General features: G+C 35.3%; 1 pseudogene; it reads right to left on the bottom strand.

Annotated features, from left to right (window-relative positions):
• Window positions 1–4036: 4036 nt before the first annotated feature.
• LOC122064482 overlaps window positions 4037–7667 on the bottom strand; it is a 4903-nt pseudogene continuing 1272 nt past the window's right edge.

The raw sequence follows: 7667 nt of genomic DNA, 5'->3' as shown, positions 1-7667 counted from the left end.
TTTTTTTTTTTTTTTTTTTTTGCGTAAATTTGTTATTTTTGAATGCTTTGACGACACTGTTCTAGGATCGAGATCAGATCAATACCAAATCGATCAGTGCCAATCTCAATCCATGGAATATTTTAGTCCATTTGACTGTGATTCAAAAAATCAAAGGTTGTATAATACACATTCTATGAGCTTATCTAATAATTTTAATAGTTTCACTAATTCCATGCAAAATGATAGGAAAAAAAAACCAAGTTGCTGGTTTCCTAGCACATAAAAAATAAAAGAGAAGCACAGGAACTAACAAATTTGATCCCGGAACCACTCCATGAAACATGACCATGGTTCTCTTTCTCAGTTTGTTGGGATCTCTCATCTATCATACTTCAATTAAAAATAGAATATAAAAATCTCATCAAGTCTTTGATTTTTTGAGAAGCCTGGCATGTAAAGCTGCTAACCTGAAGATTATATATATATATATATATATATATATTTATTTATTTATGTAAACACTAATTTTTCTTGCTAATGAATTGTATTTTTCATTTAAAAAGGAAAAAAATTAAAAAAAAAAAAAGAAAAAGAAAAGAAAAAGGATAATACTTGGTATTGTAACCAAGCATGATTTATAGTAAGTAATGTTGAATGCAAAGATATCATCAATTACTATAAAAGCAACGTACCAGCTTACCTGCAGATAAGGTGGGTGTCTAATATGCATCTAAGAAACAAGTGGGTGTATAAGATGATTCACTTTATATTATTACTGCATTAGTTTGTGGGTGTTTGATCTCACCACTCAACATCCCTCAACTTCCGTGACAAGTTTTAAAAAGCAAAGGTTTTCTCTATTCGCGACTCTAGATGGAATTTCTAGATTATTGCATCAATTTTAGCATACAAGGTTAAGTTGCACTATTACAAAATGCTAGTCACAAGTTATAAATTTGAAAATAGCCGTTCCTGTGAAGCAGTGGATAAGGTTGTGTACATTTGCCATTTTCAAACCTTGCAGTATCGGGAGCCTCATGCACTCGGTTGCTTTTTTCTCTTTTTAGCATGGTGACGTACTGTGGCAATTTCAGTCACACGGATATCTAGAGACTCCGATTCAATGACATACCTTCCTATGCAATGGCAATTTTTCTTCCCAAACAGTATATATGTGTGGCCCCTTGGTAGTTTATACATCCTCTTAGACGTCTTGAATTTTTTCATATATATATATTTTGTCTATTTGCAAATTTTATTTAAACAGAAACTTAACATGTGAGGAAAGGTACTGAAACCCACTAGTCCACAAAGTTTTAGCTTTACCTTACCTACAACATATTTGGATCAATTTATAAATACCCTCTGGCCCTATTGAACAAAAGCAAAGACTAATGTTTGTTTTTTTTTCATAAACACTCTCAATAGTATCGAAAATACACCAACCTAAAAAAATTCCCTTTTTTTACATGAAATCACTTATAAATTTTTTATCCCTACTTGCAATAATATCATTAATTAAAAAAAAAAATTATTGCTCATAGGTGTAACAATCATACTGGAGGGAAGATATAGTTATTATCATTAGGGGTAGGGTTTCCCATGATGTCAAGGGGGGGGGGGAGGGAGAATATGTACGCCACATCAAATGCAGTGTGTAAAATGATATATTCACACAGACACTTATGGTCAAAGTACGAGAAAAGAAAATATGAGAGTGAAATAATACTTTGACGTTGTGGCAATTCTTTTGCCTTAGCAACAAAGTTTTCTCCCCTTAGAAGGACAGATTTAAAAAAAATAAAAAATCGCGAGCATCAGTCCAAAGAGAAGGATTCCGATGATGAGCAAAGATATGAGTCAAATAACTAAAATATTTTTGGTTAGCCTAATGGAAATGTTGGACCCAACCTTCTTTTTTTTCCTTTATAACTACATCACTTACATTTTCTTTGGGAAGAAGATTTCATCATCCACTTATGGCACTTGAGGACTTCTCATTCTCATCCCTAATCTTTATTGATTTGAAAATTAAGTAAAATTTGATTTAAGTCAAAGAAATCAACTTGCATATCTTCTGATGGAATCACATTTCAATACAATATGATGCAATGACATTATGGGTTGAATTAAATCTTGATTATAATGGAAGTTCAGGTTAAATATTGTCATCAAATCCCCAAATGGCCCAGCCCAAAATATTAGCATTCTGGACAGGCAATTTTTGCACTGGGCAGTTGTTCTGAATAGGCAATTTGGAAACTCTGTAACCACAGATTCTAAACAGACATAAGAAACTACAATTTTATGTTGATTTTTGAAGATTGATGAGTTGACAATTTTTAAAGAGGAGAATGAAACCTCAAAAATAAGAATAAATAAAAGAAACCTAAGATGGCCTTCACAGGAAAATACAAATTTAAAAAAAAAAAAAAATTAAAGGGAAACGAGCTCTGCCTAGCGTGTAAAATTGCCACCCCACCTCGTGAAATAAAAATTCAATCTATATTGATACCCCTTGTTCTCTCATTGGACTCCATACTAGTGCAGGGGGCACACGACTATGCAATGATTTCCTCCACAAAAATAAAATAAGGGAGGATGTTTCTATGGAGGAGTGTGTTCTCTGCCCCTGGAATGCCAGACACACGGGGGGAAGAGGGTGAAATGACCAGCTCATCCAGAAAATGATGTTTCCGTGGATGCTTCCTTGTGCACGAACCACTTCCCCCATAAAACATTTCTCCATAAAATAATGAAAATAAAAGAAAACTTACGTGGACATCATAACATTAAAGAATAAAAAAAAAAAATTAAAACGTGACTAAATCCCAACTCAATCCTAAATTCCTAATGTTTGGGGCGTTTTCTGTATCTTTTCGAAATGGTTTATTGTAAATTCCAAGGAGACGGTTGCCTTTCTTTCAGAAAATTCTTTTGGCGCCACTGCTATATCTTTTGATGAGGTTTCCTATAGAGCCAAGATTAGTTCTATGAAGATTTGGGGAACCATAGGATGCCTTTAAAGATGCTTCTTTCTTTTAGGCCTCTCGTGATACTTCAGCAGCCCCTCTAGCTCCATTGCCACTTCTTTCATTGTGGGTCTTTCTTCCCCTTTTGCTTTCAAACATATTTCTACCAGTTCAAGAACTTCTTGGAGTTGCTATTTGCAGCCTTCCGTTATTATCTATTCATTTATAATATCCCAAACACTACCATCTTTGGATTGAAGTGACAAAAGGTAAGGCTAGAAATTTTTTATCTACCTTAGGCCCACCAAAATAGAGTGCTTTTTTTTTTTTTTTTTTTTTTTTTTTGTTAATAGCTCCACAATAACTACCCCAAAGCTATAGGCATCACTTTTTTCTGTGAGTTGACTTGATTGAAAGTACTCCAAACGCAATTGGCAACATGGATCTTTATCCTTCAATCAACTTTGCTTGGTATCATACTAGGATCAAAACATAGCTTATGCATGTCTTTCCTTATAAACTCATCAATGGGATAAGGTATTGTTCATAACAAATTCGTACACTAATATCGGTCCCTCAGTCTCTGAGCAACAACCCAATAGCCTTACCACATTTCTATGGCGAATTTGGGTGAGAATAAACACCTCGTTTATGAATTTCTCAATATGGAATTTGTCATCTTTCTTCGATCTCTTAATCTAAACAACTCAATTAAGATGTTTGAGTCATTTTCTAATTTATCCAATTCTCTACAAAGACCAGTAGAGGCCAATAAGAACATTGACATTGTGTAAGTCGGAAGAGCTGAGGCAATAGACTTGATAAGAATCTCTTTACCAGTAGTAGACAACAGGCCACCTTTTCACCCAGCAAGTTTGGAGTGGACCCCCTCCAAATATATAGGAAAATAACGCTATTTAACATTAGAGGATGAAAAAAAAAATTAAAATGTGACTAAATCACAACTCAATCATGATGTTTGGGGCATTTTCTATATCATTTTTACAGGGTTTATTTTGAATTCCATAGGTGACGGTTACCTTTCTCGTATCTTTTGATGAGGTTTCCTACAGAGTCAAGAGCTAACCTTTGTTGTACAACTTTGAAGATCTGGGGAACCCTAGGATGTCTTTAAAGATGCTTTTCTTTTTCTTTTTTTGGGTAGGCCTTTCATGATAATTCATCAGCCCCTCTAGCTCCATTGTCACTTCTTTCATTGTTGGTCTTTCTTCCCTTTTTGCTTTCAAACATCTTTCTGCCAGTTCAAGGACTTCCTGGAGTTGCTCTTTGCAGCCTTCAGTCGTAATCTGTTCATCTATAATATTCCAAACATTACCCTCTTGGATTGAAGTGATAAAATGCATGGCTAGACATTTCTGATCTCCATCAGGCCCATCAGAATAGAGCGCTTTCTTTCTTGTTAATAGCTCAACAAGTACTACTCCGAAGCTATAGACATCACTTTTTTCTGTGAATTGACCTGATTGAAAATACTCTGGATCCAAGTACCCCAATGTTCCTTTCACTAGTGTACTAATATGAGTTTGGTTTAGAGGAACCAACCTTGATGAACCGAAGTCTGCTACCTTCGCTTTATAATCATTATCCAAGAGTATGTTTGTGGACTTGATATCTCTATGAATGATAGGTGTCGAATGTTCATAATGCAAATAAGCGATTGCCCCTGCTGCTTCTGTGGCTATCCTTAGACGATTATCCCATGAAATTGGAGAATCGCATACCTCATGGATATGATGAAATAAGGTTTTGTTCGAAATAAATTCGTACACTAATATAGGAACCTCAGTCTCTAAGCAGCAACCCAGTAGCCTTACCACATTTCTATGGTGAATTTGGGTGAGAATAAGCACCTCGTTTATGAATTGCTCGATATGGAATTCATCAAATTTCTTTGATATCTTAATGGCAACAACTCGATGATCAGGTAGAATTCCTTTGTATACTGCACCGAAGCCTCCTTGACCAAGGATCTGGCTTTGATCATAGTTGTTAGTTGTCTACTTTATTTCTTCTGCTGTAAAGATTGAGACAACTCCAAAAGGTATTCCAAGGGAAGATAGACTATCCTTTAATAAGAAACCTCCATTTTGCTTAAAGAATTTCTGCTTGAGTTTGTTGTCCTTGATCTTTCGTGTACAAAGTGCCAATAATCTACCAATAAGAAGAAACAAGGAACCCAAGCCAGCACCTGTAAGGAGACACTGAGCTTATTAAAGACACTAGAAGTTGGTTCAAAATTGGCATGAAGCCTAGCTAGATTTTGTACTGATTGAACCTTCTTTACTGATTTTAATATATTCCTATATAATAAGAAACATAGACCCTACATCTAGAATCCAGGATATTAGTAACTTTACAAAAATCAACATTCTGAAACTCACTTCAACCTCATCATCTAGTATGTTAAGATAATGTCAAGTACTCGAGCTATAACTATTAAGGGAGAAAGAAAGCTACATGCTTGCCTAACTCTATGTCCAGACGCAATTGGTGTGAAAATACCTAGATATCCCGCATGCTGGGTACCTTCACGTTCAGCTGTGTCTGTTGTAGAGGGGGCAAGCGGACAATGTTCTCTTGCCCAATTAAAAATTACAGATTTCCTAAACCTAAGATGTAGGATATATAGGATACAAATATTTAGTTTCTTACCCATGATGATGACCTGAATCACAGCTGGAAATGGCTTGTAAATCTTTTGAGGAGGAATACATCCACTTCCATCTTTTCTCCCATCTCTGTGATACCCAGGTGGGCAAGAGCATTTGTAACTCCCAGGCAGATTTGTACGGGTTGAAATCGTCTGCAATTCCGATCTCGTACAATTCCGTGCAATACCACCTTCAGGCGGTGACACGTGTATTGATACCAATACAATGGCCCAGATCTGGTGCAACTAATAAAACATTAAATCAGTGAAGAAGCATTTAAATCAGATCTGGGTCATTGTATTGGTATCAATACACGTGTCACCACCTGAAGGTGGTATTGCACAGAATTGTACGAGATCGGAATTGTAGACGATTTTTTTCCTCAGGTCCCATTGCAGGGATTATTTATATCTGCACATTCATCTATATCTGCAACAAACATACCTACCTAGTAGCTTAGGAGTTTCAACCATAAATGCAAACAAATGTAGTTCAATGGTGTGGCATCATGATTCATTATGGATTCAGAGATTTTTTTTTTTTGTTAGGAGTGGGGCGTAACTTGTTTTAAAAATTAAGTTAGCCATTAAAGAGAGAGTGTCCAAGACTTCTCTATTCTCATGAGAATTCATTATTTAATGGCTAACTTTTTAAAGAAGAGTTCTACCCAAGTCTAAGGTTGTCAAAACCAAACCATTTAGAAATCGTCTAAAATCGATTATTATATACATAGTAAATTAAGTCATTCATGGTTAGAATAAACCATTATGATAAAAAGAAACAAATCCCACTAAAATATTAAAAGATTATGGCCTGACCTAGACTGGCCTGACACGTTTATTAAATGAGGGTTCATGGTGCAAGTAGTTAACCCGTTTAGCACCTGACCGAATCGACACGTTTATATGTCTAGCTTGAACCGACTCGTTATAGCCTGACCCAGCCCGACCCTCTTCAATACTACATAAAATTCCTATTTTTCCACTACTAATAAGAAACAAATAAGAAACATTTTCTTTGTAATAGGATTTGATTTAATTAAGCTTTATTTTGTAAATTGTGAAGGTCATAATCTCTTCTTTTTCTTTGTAAGAACCATAATCTCATATCATTTCTATTTTTTATTAAAGATTTGCCTCACATATTTCTGGCCATTTAATCCACTTAAGAAAAAAATCTTAGGGTAGGCACATTTAAAGCTCGTTGAGACTTAAATAGGTCTGTAGCCTGGTTAAGGCCCAGTTAAGACCCGTTTAAGGAAGCCCAAACCTGACACCAACTGACCCGATTATAAACCCTACCATGCCCCCCAAACCTAGGCCTGTTTACTTAAACTGACGTTCATGGTGCAAGGCTTCCAAGTGGTCAAGCCCGATTAAGCCCGACCGAGACCGACCCGGCCCGACCAATTGACACCCCTATTCAAAGCTTTTGAACAAAAAATTAAAATATATAAACAACTATATCCTTACAATTTTTAAAAGAAAAACTTATAACAATAAACAATTCCATTCAATGTTGAGTTTACATCCATTTAAATACAAAATTAGAAGAGAAAGAAAGCTATTTGAATAAAAAAAATTAAAAACCTAACAAAATTGAAATTGAACCGTTGAAATCATTTTTTACCTAAAAAATCTTGCACCAAATTGAATGGAGTTCATTTACACCGAAACTGTACCATTTAACATTACCCAAGTCCCAACAAGTTCATGATATCAGCATAGTTAGAGTTCTATTGTAACTCAGCCTTATCTTCTCCTATCTTGTAGGGATTCCAATGGTCCCTAAACTCTGCATCTCATCAGCACTCCTACTTGACTAGAATTCTACGAATAGGCAAACCCTATCTTCTTATAGAGTTTGTACTATAGTCCATGTCCATTACATGTGATACTAGTCTTAATATAACTCCCACATGTGACATTAGAATCATAGTGATCTCCTCTTATTAGATAGAGTTTCCATCTTAACTGTGGATTCTTATCTATATAGGTCTACTTGTACATAAGTTATTAGCTAATGAAAGATAATCAAAATA

Source organism: Macadamia integrifolia, unplaced genomic scaffold, assembly GCF_013358625.1.
Source record: "Macadamia integrifolia cultivar HAES 741 unplaced genomic scaffold, SCU_Mint_v3 scaffold1665, whole genome shotgun sequence".
Lineage (NCBI taxonomy): Eukaryota > Viridiplantae > Streptophyta > Magnoliopsida > Proteales > Proteaceae > Macadamia > Macadamia integrifolia.
Note: the sequence above shows the minus strand (reverse complement) of the source record. Positions and strands in the feature narration are given on the sequence as shown.